This window comes from Podarcis erhardii (assembly GCF_964252035.2).
Source record: "Podarcis erhardii genome assembly, chromosome: 6".
Taxonomy (NCBI): domain Eukaryota; kingdom Metazoa; phylum Chordata; class Lepidosauria; order Squamata; family Lacertidae; genus Podarcis; species Podarcis erhardii.
The window spans coordinates 28673191-28692076 of NC_138510.1; the positions used below are offsets into that span (position 1 = coordinate 28673191).

General features: G+C 42.6%; 2 protein-coding genes across 7 annotated transcripts in view; one reads left to right on the top strand and one right to left on the bottom strand.

Annotated features, from left to right (window-relative positions):
* Positions 1-18886, bottom strand: part of TGIF2 (TGFB induced factor homeobox 2) — a 377907-nt gene that overhangs the window by 310564 nt on the left and 48457 nt on the right. The window lies entirely within an intron of this gene.
* DLGAP4 (DLG associated protein 4) overlaps positions 1-18886 on the top strand; it is a 330460-nt gene that overhangs the window by 286223 nt on the left and 25351 nt on the right. The window contains exon 1 of one of the 6 annotated variants that reach the window (XM_081867587.1): positions 6075-6152. The exons of 4 other annotated variants lie outside the window; for them this stretch is intronic. The gene's annotated coding sequence lies outside the window, so the exon portion shown is untranslated. Of the gene's footprint in view, positions 1-6074; positions 6153-6421; positions 6630-18886 lie in introns of those variants that run through there. One more of the 6 variants, XM_081867589.1, reaches the window with a different exon arrangement.

The following is an 18886-nucleotide window of genomic DNA, read 5'->3' on the forward strand; positions in this document are numbered from 1 at the left end:
ATATGAGTGGATTGCAAAACAAAACTAAAAACAAGGGACAATTTATTTCATTCTTCACATTGTAAAATTAACATACTTCCTAAACATATATGCCTACATTGGTCGAGGTAACGATTAAAATATAATTTACAGCTAAATAGAGCAGGCATAGGTAACCGCAGTTATGGGGCCTGATCTGCCCCCCAAGCATATTATTCTCCCCCAACCTAATTTTAATAGCTGCAGAAAGAGAAAAAGATTGAAGTAGACACTGTGCTGGAGAAGGTGGAGCCCACTGTCCTGAGAAGGATACATCCTGCCCCCTCGTATCTTATGAGCAGAGAGCATGTGATGACTTCCCTTCTCTGGTGGCTGCATATACCAGCTGAGGAGGGTCAGAATTGTTGGCCTGTGTGAGAAAGTGCGAGTGGATCACGCCCACCACTGGTATGCAAAAACTACCTGTTATGCAAAAGCTTTGATAATGCAGCCTATATGCCTTTAATATTATAGTTATGCCTGTTTCTTTGTGACAAAGGGAGGCAACCATGTAGCTGATTTCTGCTTGGAAGTCTGTACATTGCAAAAACAGTGCTGCTGCTCCCTGAGCCACAGCATAATGCTCTATGGGAGGAGTCCACACTGGCTCCTCTCCACACCAGCGTTTATTGTCTAAAAGCCGTGCTAATGCTGGCATTGGGAAGAGCTTCAGCATGTAGTCCAGAAGTGCTTGCACTATGCTGCTGACACAGGAAGGAACAGCACTCCTGCCACTCCCCTGCTGCCAAGGTGACTTAACCCTATCAACCAGCATTGAACTTGACAGAAATGATGGGAAGTTACTGGGCAGAACAGTGTTTTCTTTATAATAGGGCTGGCGATCTTATGGCCCTCCAGATGTTCTTAGATTCCCATTAGCATGGTCAGGGAGGATAGCAGTTGTAGTTCCAACTAGACCTGCATGGTCAAAAGTTCCCCAGCCTTGCTCTAGAAGATTACTGTTAATAAGCACATTTATTTTTAAAGTCATAAATATTCAGAAATGCAGAACTGGATGAATTGCTAGGAAATTTAGAGGTCATTAAATGAATATACCATTCACTCAGGTGGAGTTAGCAGAAGACTCTGGGGTGATGCAGGATGGAGTCTCATAGATTCTAGTGCCCATGTTTGGCCAGTCCCTGGTTCTAGTAGGAAGCCCACAATAAGTGCATGATTCATTATATCCTTTATTAAGGACCTTGAAAAGTCAGATTTCTCTTTCTTCTCTTACACACACAAAAGGCAGGCATTAACTCAGTTTGTAGGATATAGCTATAGCTCAGTTGGTTGAGCATAGGACTCACTCTCAGGGTTGTGGATTCAAGATTGGCCAAAATATTCCTGAATTGCAGGGGTTGGACTAGATAACCCACATAGTCCCTTTCAACTCTACAATTCTATGACTGTGTGAAAAGGGTCATGGTTTCAGTTTGAGATTATAAATTTTGGGCTTTGGCCTGTTTTTAATACATTTGGATCTTGTTGTTAGCCAGATTTCCCCCTGATTTGCTATAATGGAAATGTAATAAAAATCTGATTCCATTCAAAAGACTAAATAGTATGAATGTAATTGTGGTCACTCCTGTGCCTCAGAAGCACACTCCATTGTCCCTCAAAACAGACAGATGCCAACAACAACAACAACGTCATCTGCCAAATGGCAGACAAAGGCATCACTCGTATCTTCTTACCTGGGAGTAAGCCCCAGTGAAATCAAGGGAACTTAATATTAGACATGTATAGGATTGTGCTGTAGAAGACGTGTCTACAATGACTACTACTGCTTGTTGCATCAGCAAATACAAACATAGTACAGTAAACAAGTAGAGTGGACGAGGACCTTTATGGCCCTGGATTCTACTTTAGCTGGAAACCTAGACCTGGAACATGGAAATTAATCATTTCATTCATTATTTCCACAGCTAATAGTAGGTATAATGTACTATAGAATGCTTATTGATGCTGCGCCAATATGCTTACTAGAAACTCGAAGTGCTGGAAAATATTCCCGATTTGCTAAAAGCCTTTTGTTGCAGCCTCTACTTACAACCCAACCATTGTACAGTAGGTGTCACTCTGGTTCTCTTAACTATGAATGGGCTGTAAAAATTGCATACCTTCAAAACAAGCTTTTATACACTGCCCGAGCATTCCACTTTGTGGCAGGTGCCATATTCACAGTGGTGGTATAAATTTTCTCCATTCTGCGTGAACAATGTGCTTGAACTTCAAAAGCACTCGTGTCTAGAAACAAGTGGAGCACAGCCTAAGTACTTAGTTTGCTGTAGGTCACAATTAGGCCTGGGCAGTATATCAATATACCGCCCAGGACTGGTGTGAGGAGCAGACCGGGATGTTGGCTTCACTCAGCGGTATATCACTGATGAAACGGCCACGCTCCTGTGTCCCTCTGCTAGCAGCGTAACTTCGGCCAGGGGTCGAAACTGAGTGAAACTGACATTGCAGTCTGCCCGCATACAGCACAGAGGGAGAAACAAGCTGCATTGGCGAGGTGCCTGTACAGCTTGTTCCTCCCTCCACATCTTTAAACGGCTCGGCCGAGGGGCACCCGGTTGCCACTCCCTTCAGCCAAGCATTTAATGGTGCCCCCTGTCCAGTGCTGGCTTGCCCAAGTTGGCAGCGGGGTGGGGGCTCTGTGAAACTGGCGACCCCCGACACCCCAGCAGCACTGGATCGCTGCGGGGGGGGCTTCTTTGCCCCAGCTGCACAAAGCCCAATGCTGTTGCGGTGTTGGATCGCTCGGATGCAGAGTGAAAGAAGCCTCCCCACCCCCACCCCATCCGAGTGATCCGATGCTGCAGATGGGATTGGGAGAGGCTTCTACGCCACAGCTGAGCAAAGCCCAATGCTGCTGAGGGGTCTGGATTCGCTCAGCTGGGGGGGGGAGCCCTCCTGCCCCCCAGCTGAGCAGTGGCCTAGGCCAGCTGCATTGGCCCTCCTGCAAGACATTGAGGTGAAAGGGTTCCAGCTCTGGCGTCGAGAGCTGTGGCAATTTCACCCTGCCTCTAGCTGGCTGGGGCCAATGGATTTTGTTTCACCATCGCAGTATATTGCCAAACTGCAATGTCTAGCTGGTGATACATCACGATGTTGAAAATCTAACATTGCCCAGCCCGAGTTACAATATGCTCTGACTGAGATAATAAAGTAGGTTTCAGGTTTGTTTGTGTAGAAGACACCTGTCCAATTTGCCCTAAAATGTGACACACCTAAAAAGTGCTGCATTTGAAACCTTGTCTCTTATTTTCCCACCTGTTCTTTCTGGATATAATGACTTTTCAGGGTCTCATTATTTACAACAATACAAAATACGGTGGTCAAGCAATGGTGTTGGGAGGGGCTATGGGGGGCTGGGCCCTGGATCTTTTGCAGTAGACCCTAGATCTGGTGTCCATCCATCCCCGTGTCTCCCCTTTATTTCATATTTGAATTTACTTACAGGGCAGCTTTCCCTCTGAGTCAGCCTAATTTGCACTACACATTTCCATTAACAAACTTGTATGTAAATGTGTGTCATGGTCCTGCCTCAAGTCCTTTTAAGGCTGTAGGAACATCCCTGTAGTCAAAATTTAACACCCTGTTTTGATTTATTACTAGCTTGTTTAAAATCCTTATGAAACAAGTGCTTTTTAAAAATTCTAGGTTTCCATAAGGTGCCCTAATGACAGCAGTGAACAAGAATGTAGCAGCTGTGTTTCTGCTTGTCAACCTATTCTCTCAAATACTTTCAAAATTGAGGCTCGCAAATGCCTTACTACTTACTTTTGGAATAAAAATACCAGCTTGTTTGGACGGCATAGCAGCACTACAAAGGATTAACCATGGCCTACTTGGCCTATTCAGTTCATTGGGGAATCTGTATGGATTATTTTGGACTTGGACCAAGATATCTGAGAAAAGTGTCCTCTCTTGGGTGGCGTTGAGTAACTGACTGTTATTTGAAAGGACAAGGCAGGGCTTCTTTAGTGGTGGCCCTTCAACTCTGAAATTCCCTCCCAAATGGCATTTGATATTCAGCCACTGCAAAAAAAAAAAAAGGAAAAGGAGTTGAACTTGTCCAGGCATTCAGATGTTGAAGTAGTATTTGTGGTGAGGTTCTACAGTTTTATCACATGTTCCTTGTTTTTATTTGAGTATTTTCTTTTGATTATGGTATTTTATTATTGCTGTAAGCTACCTATGCTCCATTTTAGAGAAAGGGTACAATAGAAATCTATCAAATAAATAACGCCTTCCTTGCAGATGATGATAAAATGGAATAAGTCCCCATACACTACCCTGAGTACCTTGAAGGAAAGGCAGGGTACACATGTGCTAAAGCAAACTTAAAATACTAAAAGTGTCAAAATTCAAGTAGCGGGGAGGTTCAGGATATTGTCAGTGGTGAAGGAATAGTAACTATATTCTCAAAAGTATTTTTGTCACTGTATCTTATGACAGGAGTGGGTTGACATGTACCATCTACTTAAAACTAAAACTCTTGCACCACCAGTTACATGATAAACTTAGGGTACAGTCCAAACTCCTGATCTGCTGCACTGGGAGGTGGGTGCTGGATGGTGTGGAGACCAGAAAAGCTGGTGTCAGTCTCCTGACTTGTGTCAGTCTGCTGGCCTGGAGCACTCCGTTCTGCCTACTAAAAGTGCAGAAGATCACCTGGAAAGCTCTAAAATAGGGTGCTGTGGCAGCAGGTAAAGGACTGAACAGACTACAATCCACTGGAGCCATTCCAACTGGCATAATCTGATGGCATCAGGTGTGATCACTCTGCCTGTCTTTCCACCTTCTGCCCCAGCAGGTGTAAGCAATGAACAAGGCTGCAGTTGTGGTGGTGATTGCTGCTTCATCACACCCTGCCTTTGCCCAGATGGGGTTTGAATTGCTCTGCCAGAAAGCAATAGGAATCGCTTGCTTGTTGCAGCATAATTAATCTGTGCTAAATTATCCTGTGTATGCTTTCTTGCTTGGTCTTGGTCTCCAGTGCAGCACACAACGTGTGCTAAGAGCTTTCTGAGATAGAACTAACATGGTGAGAAGTGGGTGAGACTACAGTCCATTCTCCCTGATATGCTAACTTGAGTTGGTGGATTTGTGTTTTTTGCATCAAAGTGTTCAAAAGCCTGTGGTGGCCTTCTAATTTAACATCTCATTCTGCATGTGTAGATTAGGTTTTAAACATGTAAGGCATAGTATTATTATTATTTAATTTATATCCCACCCTTCCTCCCAAAGAAGTCCAGGGTAGCAAATAATGAGCATTAAAGCAGTAAATGCATCTTAAATGAAGGATCAACCAAGGTCCACCTGGCTCAGGATTTTTGGGAAATCCCAGAAACCACTAGGAGGAGGTCTGCCAGAAATGGGCTACTGCAGCAGGGCCTACCCCCTAACCCAGGGGTGTTTGAAGGTGGGATCAACACCCCTCTCCCCTTGCCACCTTGAGGCCAGTCAGCTGGAAAAAAGGTGAAAACCACCAAGGACTTTTTGAACATAAACATTTCGGCCCAGGAATTCATTTTCAGAAGCAAAACGCCATTCCTGGTGCCCTCCTCCCCCGCAAGCTTTCTTCATTCTGGCAGCCTATTTGGAGGGCAAAAACAGTATAAAAAAAAAAAGAAGGAAGTCAGAAAACCTTGATGACCTTAACTGCAGATTGCCCAGAGTCCTACCAATAGATGCTGACCCCTTCTTTCTCACCAGCAGTGAAACAGATTCTGCTGGGACAGAGTCCTTAAATTTCCATACTAGCCTTCCTCTGAGGATCACAGAGCGGTAGACAATATAATTAAACGAAAATGCAAACCGTAGCAACAAACAAAAACAGTAACCGCCCTCCCCTGCACAGTTTTAAAGGCCATAGATTGGGTAATTAAAGGCCTGAATGGCAGCGTTCCCACCGCACTCCGACGAGGCGGCGGGGGGGGGGAACCCTCCGTGGAGTCCCTCAGCGCTTCCCCACCCACTCGTGGGTCGGAAGCGTGAAGCTGCTCTCCGGGCTGGGCCCCAACCGCGTTTCGCCGTCACAGGCCTCGCCCCGGATCCCGGCCGCCCCGGACTCGGAGGGGCTGAGGGGCGGCTTTACAGCAAGGCCGCGAAGCAGCGGCGGCGAGGTAGGCGCTTGTGTCCCGCCGAGAAACGGGGCTTCCCGCCTGGCCAACGCAGGGCTCGCGGCCGGCCCCGGTGCCGCTTCCAGCCAGGCCAGGCCGGGCGAGGAAGAAGCCTCTCCTCCCGGGGGTAGTAGCGCCTCGGCGCCGGCTGAGGGAGGCAGGGCCCGGGCGGGGCGCGTCGGGGAAGCGAGCGTGGAGGCCGGCGGAGGTGAATGGGGGGAGGAAGGGCTCTTGTGAGCAGCGCCTCCCTCTGTCCCTCCTTGGGGTGAGGCGGCGCGTCTGACTCAACAGAGGAGGGCGAAGGAAAGTTTCTCCCCAGCCTCTGGCGGTGCGGTGCCTGCCCTGCCTCTCTTCGCCACCCGTGGGCCGGCGGGCAGCCAGGCAAGGCCACCCTGCCCTCCTCTCCTCTCCTCTTCTCTCTCTCTCTCCATGGAAACTTCCCAGCCGGGAAGCGCCACTCTGGGCCTCAATCCCACGAGGGTAAGAAGAAGCACGCGGGTTGTGAGAGAAATTTGGGAGTGGGGCCTTTTAAATTCCGCCACCCGGTAGTTGGAAGTCGCCGCCGTAGTTGCATCTGGACTGTTTTGGGCTGCCTTTGTGGAAGGGGAAATGAGGTCGTTGGGGTATGTTGGGGTTTGTTTTCTCTCTCTCATCTCTCTCTCTCTCACTCTCTTACTTTTGATTTTTAATTAGGTTTAATTTTGGTGATCGGCTCCCAAGGGATGTGTATTGATGGGAGCGTATATAATTATAATTAATAAAAACAAACTTCCGGGGTAGACCACAGGAGAGTAATGGCATTTCTTGGTCGCTGCTGCTGTTACTAGGATACCTTTAAACTGTAGCCACAGCCCCTATAAGATTCGGGGGGGGGGAGAGATCTTATTTTACAATATAGGACTGCCTTTTTTAAAAAGTGAAAATATTTCAGAATTGCCAGTTTTGACATGTCATTTTAAGCCTTAAATGATTGCATGTAGAATACTGTTTTCATTCTTCAGAAACCTGTAAAGTCACTTTCCTAGTTTGCCATTTTCAGGCTTTTAATGTTTTGGAGAGGGTGTGTTTTAATGGTGTCTCTGTGTTGCAATGTAATTACCGGTGAGCTAACCGTGTGTTCTTAATAAGTGTGGTAGCTTAGGAGGAGTGAAAGGAGCTTGACTCCCAAGGGTTGTGACTATGTCAAAAACTGAAAGCAAAAAAGTGAAAGCAATCATCTGCTTCATCTCTAGAGTATTAGTAGTGCATGTGCTGGCTGGGGTTGATGGGAGTTGTAGTCTAAAACATCTGAAGGATACTAGGTTAGCAAAAACTGGGCTAAAATCACCCTCCATCCCTCTAGCATACTCCTTCATCATTTCCAGTCTTATGATACTGAGACAATTTAAAGGGAAAGTTGACTCATGCTACTGGATAGTGATTACCTGCCAAACATAAGTTGTATGTACATTAAGAGTCAAACTTCAACCTACGGTAGCTCTATATTATTTCAAGAAGATTTTTGTGTTCTTTGATCCTGTGTCCCCATCTTTAAACTAGCTGCTTCAAGCGGTCTTGGCACCTTGGTATTTAGGTAACTGTCAGTATTCTAGCAGCTTCCGAGTTGTATCCCATCTAAGTTTGCCTTTTACATGAGCTCCCCCCCCCCTGCAGTTTGTAAATACAGAATTTACTTACATAAATATATAGCTTTTCTTTTGTATAGGTGGCAGTGGAAAGTGGCATTGGCAGGCATTTCAGTTGCATATAACTATGCAGCAGTATTTTACTCATTCCAACACTTTGTGTTTGCTCCTGTGTTCAGTGGGGTGCACTTTCAATTTAGTGTACTTCAGATTGCAGCCCTGTCTTACCTCCTTTGGTATACATGGCACTTGACAGCAAGTCAGAGGGCAGGTCCCTGCCCCTGGAGCTAGATCTAACATTTGACATGGGGAAGCAAAAGCAGGGGTGAGCAAGGAAGAATACGTGGCTATTTCAGTTATATTTGCTTAGGTTCCGTTACAGGATGCATTACAGAATAGGATGTTATGTGCTTCTTGAATTCATCATGTAGAGCATGGGGATAAAACTCCTTTGAACTCAGTTCATCATGGGTGTTTACTGACCACAGTGCTGTCAGTTGTTAATATACTTTGTATTTAATGCCTACTGAATTTCATGTTATCTCAAATGTGGTTCAAACTGTCTTGTTCTTTATACTGAAGTCATGATTTCTAGTGAAATAACTGCATGCAGTAGTGTCTCATTATTCATTAGCACAAGCTTTGAGGTATATTTTTGAGTCCAAAGACAGAACTGGGCTAGTCCTTTATGACGGCTGAGTTTGCTTTTAAGTAATTTTTGTCAATCTCAGGTATGGAGGCTGCTTTCTTCTGCAGTTTCTATTTCTAGCTACACTCCCTTTGATTGAGTGTCTGTGAACAGATCATTAAATAAGGTAAGTGTTTCTGTATTCCTTCAGTTCTTTCTACCTTCTCATCATTGGATAGGACAAAAAAGTCATAGGCTCATAAAAGGAGCATTAACACTGTACCTTTTGCATTAATTTGCTCCAGCTTTTCTTCTGTTACTTTTATACACTGCCTTAACTGCTCCCCCTTGCACTGTGAAACTTCTGTACTACAGGATGTTGTCTCCAAAGTTTAGGTTGTGATAACTCAAAATAAATTTCCTATGTAGACCAACACCATTCCTAATGGGATTTCTCATACCCATAACCCTTTCCTGCAGATATTTTCAGGTATGTTTGATGCTGTTGAAATAAGTCTGCCTTGTAGTCCAGAGCTCTTGAGAACTGAACAAGTTAGAGCCTACAATTATGTGAGCTAAATTTCCAGACAATCTGAAATTAGCGTTGTATGAACTTGAATTTTAGCTGCAAAGTATGTCCTTTATAGCCAATACATGAAATGGGTTTTTTCCTTGCCCAACCCTGAGCAGCGCCACTTAATTTTGCAACTGCAAAGTTGCTACTCCACCCTGCGGTCTTAACATCCTAATTACTTGTTGTGAGGTATAGCTTTTGGCTAGAGCTACTAAAACTAAACAGGAGCGTAGTCCTGCTTCTGTCTTTTCTCTACTGGATCTTGGGTTCTTGAGGGTGAACTCTCTCATTCAATACACACTCTTAATATAAAATAAGATTTGCATGGTGTTTCTCAGCTTTAGAGGGCTTTAGCATTTTATCAGAAGCCTTCATCGGTGACACTTTTGAGGTGCTGCAGTACTATTGAAGTCTGTTGTGTTGTTGCTTTTGAGGACATTACCATCCCCAAAAACACTTTGCTCACCTGCATGTGTCCATGGAACACAGAGTAGTTTAAGCAATCTCATCTACAAAGCAATCTCATCTAAAGACAGAGCAATACAGAGTTTGTGGATTTGAGGAGAGTCAGTGTGGTATAAGTTATGATAGTGCAGCCCATTGGTTCAGTCTACCTCTTTATTCTGCCTTCCCCAAAACTATTTCAGTAGTATATCTTGGGGATTGTATTCTTGTTGGGTATTTTATTATGGGTTGATTTTTGTTGTGGTTCCCCAGATTCTTAAGCTTAAGAGCTGCATATCAGAATCCAGATTTAGGGGCCTATGCCTGGCTCATCATCAGCTCACCTGAGCAGCACATTCGTCTTCTCCCACTCAGCCCTTCTCCAATCCTGTGGAGCATCCTACTGTTCTACTGCTGTGGCTTTTTCTCTGGCTTGTAGGTCCCAGCCTGTAGCTATAAAGAGGACACTGTGGAAGGCAACTCTTGTGCACAAGAAAATACTACTTTAATTTCTGTTCTCATGCTTTGAAATGCTTGGACCTGCTATTTGCTCACTTGGCATAGAACAGTACTGATTAATATATTGGCATTGTTCCCTTCCCTCCTCACCCCCAAAACCCCAAGGAAACGAATTTAGGAAGTATGTAGTTTTTAATTTTAAAAAATTCTTTGAAATCAGAATTCAGAGAAAAGGAGGTTGTTTCTTGCTCTCCTGGCCAGGGGATTTTCCCCCACAAAGACTATAGAGATTTCCATGTATTCTGTGTATTTATTTTTTTTGTGTGTGTGTGTGTGTGTGTGTGTACACACACACACAGAGAGAGCTTACAGGAACTAGTAATGTATTTTAAAGCTTTTACCATTTCCATTATGGAACACTGTTTTTGTTTTGCTTTTTAAGATACAGTTGGGCAGATCTAAATATAGCAGGCATTCCTGAAACCCATTAGATTGAGCTCATTAAGTTATTTGTACGTTCTATAATTTGCTTTCCTATTTTTGTCAGTTACAAAGTCTTTGTGTGCCCATAAAGCCTGTTCTACTGCTCTCTAATTGGCCACCTCCTGTTTGACTGATTCATTTCTGTTGGAAACAGTTGCTACAGAAACAGTTAGTGATGTCATGTCACAAACTTGTGGTATCATTGAATGTGTAGAACAGGAGGTGTCTGGTTCTGCATCTAAGCTTTTTCTCATTTTAGACTGGTTTTGCAAAATTGCAGAAATGGTTCAGTGGGTTCAATGGAATTAAATATGGTATCTAGCCAAGTTGCAGTTCTCTTCCCAAACTCTGGAATTTGCGCTGGGTGGAGGCACTTATACACTTTTGGGCTGGGTGGAGGCCTTACACACTTTGGCAAATATTAGATGTCCTCTATTTTTGTGGCTATGCTTACTGAAGGTGGCAGAAGCTCAAAAACCTTCAGCTGCTGTTTATTGACTGAAGCTCTGTTAACAAACATTTGTTTGTGCACTGTCTTAAATTTCTGTTAGGCTGAGTTCCAGTGGCAGCATTTGATACATGATTGACTTTGGCCTCTGTACAGACTAGTAGCAGACTTGCTGAGCTCTTCCAAGTTTTCATTTTCACTTGTTGAAGAGCGTAGGACATGGTAGAAGCACTTCCGATTCGCTTCCTTTCAACAGTCCTTGTATAAGTATCTCAGAGTCTGCAGCCGTCATGTTTACTCACATGATGAATTGGACTCTCTGCCAAGACCTGTGTAATGTGATGAGGTCACAGACGCTAATGTGATTTGACTTGCTGCATGTTGTAAAGGATGAGCTATTGTGGTTGTAAAAACTGGCTTATGCATTTTTTCAGTCTTGGGTAACGAAGCTAGAAAAGTGAGTTATAGGGAATGATTGGCCTATTAATACCCTTTTGTTAGAGAGCTAGAAGGGATTTAAATAAACTGCATCCGTGTTTGTCTTAGGGGTCTGTGACACTGGTGCAGTGCATCAAATCTATCCACCCTACATGTACCAGATTCTTCAGCCTGTGCTGGTTTTCTTCTTATCCATATAGGTCACAGAAGGGCTGGAATCCATATAGGTCACAGAAGGGCTTCCCAGGGTCCCTGCGGGAGTGTCTTGGGAGTTAAAGTCCCTGATTTGACCAGGTGTCTTCCTGTCCTGGATGTGGGGGGGGGGGGGATCTGATGAAGAGCCCAGGAAGCTGACATCAGGATATTCCCCATTTTCTGACCTTGCTTCCATTAATCTATTTGCATACCACATATCATAAAAACATCTCATGGCAGCTTACAATAAAATCCATTAAAATACAATAACAGAAAAATAAACTTAACAGCTTTGGTAGGCAGTACAAAATATAACATAAAAGTTATGACAAATGACTGCTGTCAATAGCCAGCAAAGCCTTCAGTAAAGACATATAGTTTCAGCATGCACTGTCAATGCACAGAAAAAGCCCTCTTCCTGGTTGCTGCAAGATGAGCTTCCACATAACCATGAAGACCTCAGCAGATGGCCCTAATGACCAGGAAGGTCTGTACAGGAGAAGGCGTTCCTTTGGATTCCTAGTCCCCAATTATTTAGGGCTTTGTAGGTTGATACCAAACCTTAAACCTGGCCCATTAGCAAATTGGAAGCCAGTGTAGCTGTTTTAATAGTGGTATTGTATATTCCACTTGACAACCTAGTAGCTACATTCTTGTACTAACAGCAGCTCCTGGACTAAGCTTAAGGGCAGCCTCACATAAAATGCATTATAGTAATCAAGTCTTGAGGTTGTGTATGCATAGTTCACTAAGCTGGTAAAAGATGCTTTTATCCACTACAGCCACTTGGGCTTTCCAAGTCGAAAATGGTTCCAGGAGCACCCCCAGACTACATACCTACTCCTTCAGAACCCTTGCCAGTATTCAACGTCAGCTTATTGACCCTTATCTAGCCTATTGTTGTGCCCAAACACCAATCCACATCCAGACACCGATCCAGAACTTGTATGGCCGTGCCTGATTCAGATGGAGAAATCAAGCTGAGTATTATCACTATAATGATGTTGTTGTGCTTCAGATCCTCTAAAGACTGCTTTTAGCAGTTTCCTATGCACGCTAAACAGCACTGAAGATGATATGGGACTCTGCTTTACTCCGTAGCCGAGCTGCCAAGGTACAATCCTCCAGGGCTACTCTGATACCAACCCTACAAGTAGGAGCAGAACCACTGTAACACAGTGTTTCCTACTTCCAACCCACTGAGCAAGTCCAGCATGATACAGTGACTACGTTATCAAAAGCTACTGAGAGCTCAAGCAAAATGCCAGGGTTGCACTACCATGTCCCTGTCAGGGTAACCACTGCTGATTCACTTCCAAAACCAGGTCTGAACTCAGAGTGAAATGAATCCGGATAACTGGTTTCTTCTAAGTACTTGGGTTGGGTTGCCACTGCCCTCTCAGTCACTATCCCCCGAAAGGGTGTATCGGCAATCAGACAGTAGCTGTCAAATACCCTGGGTCCAGGGTGTTACTTTACCTCCTCCTTATGAATAACAGGTATTGTGCCTTTGCAAAGTGATGCATACATCACACCACTCTGTTTTCCCCCTCTCAGCTAGTTTGAACTTGAATTTGGCACATTTTGGCTGGGAACCAACTTCAGAAACAATCTAGCATAGTTGGGGCGCATGCATACATAGGAGCTTAGAGCAATTTTACTTTGATGCTGTCATCACTTTACATTCCTGTTATTCCAGTCTAACATGGAAAACTCCGCATTCCAAATTGTGTGATGTGGTCATATGTTCAAAAGATTATTAAATAATATTGGTTCATATCATTTTCAATAAGATGAAAAGGCGTTGCGAAAACCAAACTACTCAAGGCAGTGGGAGATCCACGATCAGACTTCCTCTGTGCTTCCCTCCACAAACACATTTATTGAATTTTCTAAACACAAATTATAAATAGAAAAAAAGAAGTTACATGAATAAGAAACAGTATCCACATACTAGGAAAATTAAGAGATAGTATAGTTGCCATTTATCAACAACTTCTCTTGTGATTTGAGTTAAAATGCAGCCATGGGGAAGCCCCCATCCCCATTGGATTGAGGCTGTAGTACTGGCAAGGTTTTAAATCTATCTTCTTGTATTTTCACAATATAAGTTGCTTTCTCCCATGCTAGAAGTTGCCTGGGGTGGGGCAAGGAACATGTGCCTTTGCTTCAAGAGGGAGAGCAAGTTAGATAAGGAAAATGGCACAGGAGAGAAGGGTTTTTTAAAAGCCTGCACCATGTGGTCTTGATCTAATCTGGGGTTCCCAACCTCTTAGCACTTCTCACAAACAAGGATCAGAGGTGAGTCAGGAAGCAAGCCCCAAACAAAAGGAAATCGCTTTTGATGGGCTTCCCTAATAATAACATGAAGAAACTCCTGCTTATTCTTTTTATTTTTAAAAGAATGCTGTTTCTAAAAACCATCCAGAGTGGGAACTGATTAAAAAGCCCTTTACATGAATCATGCCCACCTCTGCCTTCCCACACTATGAAAGAATCCATAGTTCAAGACTCTTCAATTCTAACTTGTATTCCCTTGGATGAGATTGTATTTTTAATTTGTTTGCATTCTCAAAATGAATAAATGCTACGTAAAATTAGCGGACAAATGGGTTTCATTTTCATTCTCAAGGACCTTGCAATGCTATTTCTCTGGCAAAGCTCTTTGATGTGTTTCTCTTGCATGAAGAACTCTCATAAGTATTACTTCCAGTTGAAGATATTTTGCAAATCTGCTGGATGTCATTCAGTGTGATAGTAGGATTGGTTGCATCTCAAGTAAGTGTACAGTTTTTTCCTATTGCTTGATGCTTAAAAGGTAAGACATACCTTTTTCTGCAATTTCAGGCTCTAAATCCATTGGGCGGTTGACTGGCGCTTGTCCATTAGAAATAATACCATCATTTTAAGGCTAGGCGTAGACTATCTCCACGCTTTTTCTATATTTGGAAACTTTGGGTTGTATCCAGTGTAGTTCTAAATAACTTGTTTCCATTAGTTTTACGCTTATGTGTAATGGACATTGTGTGTCCACCAGCATTTGCTGTGGTCAGTATGTAAAATGTAGAGGGGAGACATGCACCTCCAAACATGCAGTGGGCATACACCAGGTTGTTGGAGAAAGGGAACAATGATTGTACTGAAGACTGGACAGAAACCCACTGAATGCACCAAGCAGCAATATTTCTTTTTCAATATTTGCTCTAAAAGCAGAAGACTACTAAGCACTTTTGGAGTTCTTCTTATTGATTACACCTGCAATCTAATGTATTATGTACCTGGAGGTAACTCCTATTTAAATTCATTGAGGCTTACTCCCATGTAACTGTGGGTAGTGTTGTCGCCTAAAGTTAACTTTCATGAGAACTTTAGTTGGTAAGGAAACTGCATGAAGGCATCCAAGATCAAATTGCAGTGTTTTCCTTTCTCTTCTCGCTGCGAGTCTTAAATCTGTAAACCTGGTTTCCTAGTATTGTGTTATCCTCAGTAGTGTAATGGGACATGAAAACTTGACACGTAATTCAAAGTATGGGGTGCTTCATTGGACACCAGTGCGAAAAACTCAGATGTTGCTGTTGATGAACTGAGGGTATTTTATGCAAATAAAGGTTTTTGAACAAATACTGAGTAACTTGGTTTAAAGACCCATTATGGAAATAATTGTTAAGATAATTTAAAAGGTATTAACCCTGTATCTCATATGTATGACAGAAAATAAAAGGAATTCTAGGGTTTTTTATTTAACCAAGTAATCCTATGGGTGAGTAATACACTGAATCAGTCCTGTCTGGTGTTTAACTTGTCTATGAACTGTGTGCAATACTCTATGCTGATGCCCTTTTGTGCTCAGAAAGCATATATGTTACCACCTCTATGAAGGAGGCTCTAGTCAAAGTCCTGTTGTCTATCTTTCATCCTGCATCCGCATGCATTAGAGGATCAGTCTGGAATGGAAAGGAAAAAAAGTTGTTTTCAACACTGTTGTCCTTCATTGGATATCAAACATTTCACAATTATGTTGCACTGAAAATTGTAAATATCATATATGATGCAAGCTAGCAAATCTTGATGCCAAATAATCCTAGGAGCACTTTGTCTTCTGAGTCTCCTCATGGTGATGCTCCCATATTTTGAAAACATTTTGATCATCAGTGCTTATATCTCCAGGCAAACATGTTGCTATTTTGGTTTTTTGTTTGGATGAATAATGCGTTGTTACAGGCAAATTCTATCACACAGTCTCCAGTCTGGAGTGTTTAATAGATGTTGGTGGCAACATTGTTCCATTTTGCTTTGTAAGATGAAATAAGATGCATGTCCAAGCTTCAAAACCATTTTGAGGTCAGATGATTGCTTTGGAGTCCTGTTTTTAACTTGTATTCTTCATATTCTGTAGCTCTAACTGAAATCCTTGTCTCAGCTTGTAGCTGAGTATGAGAAATCTTCCCAGACAGGACTACGTAGCAGTTTCAGTAGGCAGCTGTCTAATGAGAATGCAAGGAACCTGTTCCCTGAGCAACTAAGCATGTGGGCTGCTGCTAAGAAACAGCCATCTGGAACCCAGTTTGTATTTCTTGGAATGTACCAACCATTTGGTTGGCCAAGAGATAGCATATAGTTGTAGCTGGGAACAAAGACACTTCAAGGGATTTCAGCAGTTTTATGTCATTCTGGAACCCGCAAGAATTGGAAAGCCCAAGTGAAATGGTGCTCATTCCACCAGCCCTAAAACGACATCTTTCCTCTTGTCTTTTGAATTCCAAATATCCTGTGTTTCCAAAAGTATGCTTGGCAGTATTTTGTCTTTCAATCGCTTTTCACAAGCTGCTTAGAGACTTTATCATGTTACATTCTTCTGTGTTTAATTCTTTAGGTGACTACAGGGAAGAGTCTAGAAAACTGTTCAAAGTGCATGTCTGTAATGTGCAGGCACATGCCCAATAAAACAAATTTGATGTATGTTTTTCCTAATGCATCTTTCAAACTCTCCTGGAGATACAGGTTTTAGTTAACAAGATGTATCTCTCTACTTCACCCATCTCCTGTTCACTTCCTTATATTTATCAAGTACACATGTACTGAAAAGTAGTATTTTGGAAAAAGGAATGATCCAGTCAGTAACTGTTTAGATTTGTATACAGTATTTAAGGGTGTCTCCATAAAAAGTATCTCTCATTTGCATTTAATAAGCACCATTCTTAACCGTTGTGAAAACTGGCAATATTTTAGTGCCTCTAACTATTCCCCCCCCCCCCCATTATATCCATAAACCGAGGGAGAGATTCCTGTATGGAAGCAATTGGTATCTCCCAGAAGCTTTTTGTACTGAATGTTTAAAAGTCAAGTTATTTGGGATGTTGGTTCTCTGCAAGCATAACTTGCATATAACATTCTTGTCTAAACTATTAATAGAATCTTCAAGTGATCTATGAATTGTGCCAGAAACGGAATGTTTGGGCTCTGACTACTGTGCCATGGTATGACCAGGCTCAGAGTTTGATTCCTGCACAACATTTTGTATCTTAATGCCAAGAAACATCTGTTAGCATTCAGATCAGTCTTTGCCAACCTGGTGCCCTCCATGTGTTTTGGACTACAACGCTTATCAGCCCAGCTGTGCTGTAAGAGTTGTAGTTCAAAGCATATGGCAGGCACCAGGTTAGTGAAACCACATTTAGATAGTGTTGTGTCACACAGAACATAAGGCGGCACTTAAATGGGTGGAGGGGAAGGTATGATGAGCACATAGTAGGTAATGTCTGAGTGCTTTCTCCTTATCTATTGCCTTGGAGGAACAGCTCTTGGCATAAGAGCCACGGCTTGTAAACCATTGTGATATGCTGTTGCCTGGCTGAAAAAGCATTTGGCAACAAATCTTTAAAATGGTTGATATGATATTAAGTAAAGCCATTTGGAAATGAACCACTCTGCTCCTATGTATAGCTAAGTGTGATAGCTTGTTTCAAAAGAAACATTCATGTACTTTTCTTTGTGGAAGGTGCTGGATGAAGTACAATTCCTATTTCTGATTTTGGGGTGATGGTGTCTACATTTATTTCTGTAGCTAGGTGACTGCAAGATAATTTCAGTGGGGTGGGAAGAGGAAGGGAAGTCACGGGCAAGAAGCAAATAGCCATCTCCTTTCTTCTTCTTCTTTTTAGAAATAAAATAAAGGATACATCACAGCTGTTGGTCACTGTAGTCTCATTATTATGTTGCTGATGGTCTCCTTGGAGATAGCAATGTAGCTGTTTATAGGGCTGAGGTTTTCTGTTGCTTTCTTGCTAGTTTCTCATCCCGAGTGACACTGGTAAGTTCCAAGTTTAGGTGAGCCTACATTTTCAATCGCTACAGCTTTGTGGTGCTATGTTCAGAGTTTCTTAACTATCCATGTATCAAGCTGAGTCTTGAGGCAGACCTATCCTATACATTGCCTCTTTTCGTTTTGCTTTGTGTTGTGTGCCTGTATGTTCAGGTTAAGAAAAAAACTTCTTTTGTGTTTTATTTTGGTTTGATAGCTTTGTGTGGAAATGCACAGACATTTAGATAGATGTCTTGATAGTTTATAGTACCAAAAGGAAAGCTACAGTGGTGGAGGATAAATAAATCACCAGACTAGCATTCTGAAAGCTGTTGAGCTCCCTTTGGGTCCCTTGCAATACTGCAATTCTGTGATTCTATGAATATTGAAAATAAACCTGTTTTGTCTGAGTTTTCTTAACTAAATGAGAAAAGAGGGAGCTACTCTCAAAAATTTTAACGTTTACACGTGAAGAAACAGGTCGTGTTGGCTTTCAAAATGGTTTGCAGCAAGTTCTTTGTTCATTCTGAAGTTAACTGCAATGCTTTGTTCTTTTTTGCTATGTATATGCCTCTGTAAACAAGATTTGTGAATAACTGTAGGCACTAGTTTAGCCTTTCTGACTTAATGTTTGAGAATGTTTGAGGCAGTGGTATTGCTTGATTCACTCTGGATTTAAAAGCTCCTTTTATGTTGAAGGTTAAATGGCAGTGGTGGCAAAACTTCTTAGAAGCTACTTGCTCTTTATGAAAGTCTAAAAAATTAGTAACTCAAGGAACAGACTCCAAATTCATAATGGCAGGATGAAAGCCCATTACCAGAAAAGGAAGGGGGGAGGATCTGACTCGACCGTTGGAATGAAAAAAGTAGACACATAATAGTCTCAGGAATGTCACATTGAGGAAATGACCTTTCAGTCTAATTTCCTACTTAGCTGGATCCCCTAAATTGACTGAGGCAGTAGAAACATTTGTTAGTGTTTGCTTACTGCCAGCCTTTTGCTGTTTAGTGTTATATCTTCAAAAACAGCTGTAGCTCAGGCTTGTGCAGTGTGCAAATGAGGAGTTTGTTGCTTTGGGGGTGCACTAAACATGTTTGAGCATCTTCCATAGGCACATATGTAAAGCATTTCTAATTACTTG